Source organism: Sinocyclocheilus rhinocerous, unplaced genomic scaffold, assembly GCF_001515625.1.
Source record: "Sinocyclocheilus rhinocerous isolate Xijiao unplaced genomic scaffold, SAMN03320098_v1.1 scaffold1555, whole genome shotgun sequence".
In the NCBI taxonomy this organism is placed as follows: Eukaryota; Metazoa; Chordata; class Actinopteri; order Cypriniformes; family Cyprinidae; genus Sinocyclocheilus; species Sinocyclocheilus rhinocerous.
In genome coordinates, this window is record NW_015644043.1 from 280591 (window position 1) to 285043 (window position 4453).

Here is a 4453-nt window from a genome sequence, read left to right on the forward strand (position 1 = left end):
CTTCTAAAATTATAGAAAAAATTATTAAAACTAAAAAACATATATATATATATATTAAAAAAGAACACTGAGATAAAATGATCACTGAACATTGGTCTGTGACACAATTGCTGTTTATCTCTTTTTGTCAGCCTAATTTAAAACAATTTATCCTAAAATCCACTTCTCAAACTCTAAAAACGTTTGTTTGATTTCTCTATTGACTTTGGAAAGTCATTAAAATCTACACATAAATGCCATTTGAAATTTAGTGGAAATAGATGTGACTTTCATATAACAAAAATAAATCTAAAAGTTAAAATCTTAATAAAAATGTAATAAAAATCAACCCTATAAAATTGTAGTTGTGTTGATCAACTTTAAGGCCTGGTTTCACAGACAGGGCTTAGACTAAGCCAGGACTAGGCAATAGTTCAATTAGGACATTTAAGTAATTTTTTATTAACATGCCTTAGAAAAAACTTTACTGGTGTGCATCTTGAGACAAATCAAAGGCACTGATGTATTTTAAGATCAGTCAGTGCAAGTTTCTTTCAGTTGAAACAGCTCATATTTACATTTTAGTCTGGGACTAGGCTTAAACCTTGTTTGTGAAACCGGGGGTAAATGAGAAGGGAGCTTTTTTTTTTTTTTAGAATGTATTTAGAAATGTATAAATCATAGGTCATTGTTTTCAGCTGTGTTGTATTATTATTAGGATATGTTGTTGGGAAACATTTGCCCACCTATAGCATACACAAAGCAAAGCTTTCAGAGTTATTGCTTACCCGTGCATGCTTAATGTCTATCTGTTTTTTGTTTAGTGTTTGTGAGTTCAGTGTTTTAGGCCTGCCAGGGGCACAAAGTGGGTCACAACATTATCCACTGTGTCATTACTCCCTATGGAACAAACAGAGAGGAAGAGAGGGATCGAGTGAGCCCAGAGGAAGAGAAGGGATGAGAGGCCGTGAGAAAGAGTGAGGTCATGCTCTGTGCCAGGCTTACTTAAATTAAACATGACTTAGGAATATATAATAAAATGAATAGTTTATTAATTAAGAATTTAAACATTGACTAAATCTATACTGTAGTCTTTAATGTAGTTGTTGTTGAATTCTTGATTTGAGCATACACAAAGCAAAGCTTTCAGAGTTATTGCTTACCCATGCATGCTTAATGTCTATCTGTTTTTGTTTAGTGTTTGTGAGTTCAGTGTTTTAGGCCTGACAGGGGCACAAAGTGGGTCACAACATTATCCACTGTGTCATTACTCCCTATGGAACAAACAGAGAGGAAGAGAGGGATCGAGTGAGCCCAGAGGAAGAGAAGGGATGAGAGGCCGTGAGAAAGAGCGAGGTCATGCTCTGTGCCAGGCTTACTTAAATTAAACATGACTTAGGAATATATAATAAAATGAATAGTTTATTAATTAAGAATTTAAACATTGACTAAATCTATACTGTAGTCTTTAATGTAGTTGTTGTTGAATTCTTGATTTGTATTCTTGGTGGCACTGAATATAAATGACAGAGAGGCTCACAATATTAGTGAGACTGCAGTTTATTTATTTATGAGAACCCCTGTATATTTTGATCTGTCATCCCTTGAGTCTTGAAGTGATTACCGTATGCATGCATGTGGCATGACTGTGGAATGGTTTTCATGCAGCACTGCAGTTCTCACCAACAAGTCAATAATCACAAAACAGCTACAATACAGCCCATGTGTGAGTCAGAAAGCAAGACCCAACTTGTTCAAAATACTATATTTCTCCTCATAATAAAATCGTTTGCTACCGTCTATTATATGCTATTTATAATAATAAATCATTCGGAATAAAGTGATTCTTTGGAAAAAATTATTGTTTAGCATCTGTATTCTCTTTACACATGATGTGATTATTACATTTCTTTCCATGAATCCCCGTTAACAGGCTGGAAATCCAAGACTCAAAAGAAGTTAATAAAGCAAGTGCAGTGCACGGATACACATCCCCCTTGTGTCTTTCTGTAGAAGGGCATAACAGCGTCCCCTGGCGTACAAAATCATGTTAACAACTCAAAACAGGGCCCTTTGGGTGTGCCAGAATGACTCGGAAAAAAATACTTAATTTCAAAATATTTTAACAATAGTTATATAATTTTTATTTGTTTGTTTGCTTCATTAAACACACCTGTTTAGTTGTGCACTTGAACTTGAATGAGCACTGTGAGTTGCTGCGTCCAAATCATCTTATTGTTCTGCTCGTTTTTTCTAAATGTTTAAAATACATTTGTAATCTATTTGTAATCAATTTTATTACTTACTTTGTATTGTTATTTTAATCATTTATTCGGTTCATTTCTTATTTAGCTGTTTAGCTTATTTATCTAATGTTTATTTAGATTTTTTAAAATCTTTTTTATGTAAAGCACTTTGAATGGTCATTGTGTATTAAATGAGATGTAGAAATAAAATATAAATTGCCTTGTCTTACAATATTGCCACTGTCTAAGAAACATAACCTGTTTGTTTCAACTTTAAACTAAAAATCCCGAAGGTATCACACTCCTCCAGGTACACTTTTATGACGCTGGCTTTCACAGAGGGCACAGCTGTTTTTCAGTGCAGTGCGCCTTTAAGCAGCAGCGCTTCTCTGATTGGTTGTATTTGGTCACATGAGCACTTCCTCCTCCGACGGGGCAGGGCTGAGTAGAGTAGCTCTCGAGGTTACGGGAGAAGGTAAGACAAATGTTATTCCAGCACTATTCAAATTACTGATATGAAAGCAAATCCTTCTGCATCTTTAAAAACAATGCACTTTATAAAACGTTTTCTTTAATGTTTATGAGTGGTGAAATTACGTTAGCTAGCGTGCTAGAATAGTAGTAAATACATGGCCGGTGGTGCTACTGTTTATTTTGATATTGTGACATGTACATCTGTATCATACTGTATATGTGCCATATGACTTTTTAACTCATCGTAAACAATTGAAATTTCCCCCCAAAACGTGTTGTTATTGTGTTTCAGCAGCTTTGTGACAGTGAGTTTTGTAACTGACATTGAACTTTACATTGAGTTGGCCTGATAACTAGATCACAGGTATTATAACCCCACAGATTTAAGTCTTGCAAATGATAAATAAAGTTTGTGAAATTAATTATTCATTTATCCACTAGAAAGTATTGTAAAATCTGAGCTTTAGTCTATAGCAAAAATGTGCAATAAAATAATTGACAATTTCCTTCAGAAAGTCATGACAGTTATCATTATCATTATTATTATGTTGTGAACATGATTGATTTGGTCATGTTTGTTGTTTTCTTCCTGAAGGTTTTAATGTGCCTCAGTGTCAGAACATGAGTGCGTCAGTCATCACAGATGCTAAGTATGTTTTGGGAGAGAAAATGGATGAGGGCATCCCAGACCTTCCCAGTGGTCCACTGGATATCTACAGGAAGAAAGCATCCTTCAGCTGGAAGGAAATGTTGTGGTTTCTGGAGGGTGATGAAATCATTGCATTCAAGGTAAGATGTTTATGTTTTGCTCATCTTTTTTTTTTTTTTTCCAGGATAAGTACACATTTAATAAGATTACTATGCTAGACAAAAAATAAATACAATAAATAAAACCATACAATAAATTAAAAAATTCCAGATGTACATATTTTATTTTAAACAGCAGTTATGCACAATATAACTACTTATATAAATATACCTATATAAACCAAAAGTAAGTTTATCACATACATCTGTCCTAACAACCCTACAGAGACAGTGTGCTTAGTTCATTTAGTCCATATCAGGAAAGCTCCTCAGACAGACTGAGCTGAATTTCAAATGAATGATTCCTCCTTATAAGCAGTCTGAGTGAAGAGATGGGCGCTTTCAAATGCTGCTTCATTTTGTTTCGAATCAGCAGTTCAGAGCATAGTTTGCCACTAGATGCTGTTGATCTGGTGAACTCATGAATAAGTGTCTAATGGTTTTAACAGTTTTATAATTGAGTTTAATTTTAATTCAATCAATGAATTTTTAATACTTATGCATGTATAATAAAATGAGAATGATATTTAATTGCTTCTAATTGACCTAGTTTGCCAAAGCCTGCCTAATAACACAAAACGAGCATTACGCATTAATAAAGGAACAAAAAGTTTACAGAACATTCACATTTAATGGTATTTAATTATTTGTAGATAACATTTAAAGGAGACATATTATGCCCCTTTTTACAATATGTAATATAAGTCTCTGGTGTCCCCAGAATGTGTCTGTGAAGTTTCAGCTCAAAATACTCCACAGATCATTTATTATATCTTTTTAAAAATGCCTATTTTGAGTGGAAGCAGAAAAACGCTGTTTTTCTTGCCTGTCTCTTTAAATGCAAATCAGCTCCTGCTCCCCGCCCCCTTTTCCAGAATAGAGCTACGCCATTAGAGCGCGTACCTGCTAAAAAACATCTGTTTTGGTTCTGATTATCATGTTTATCG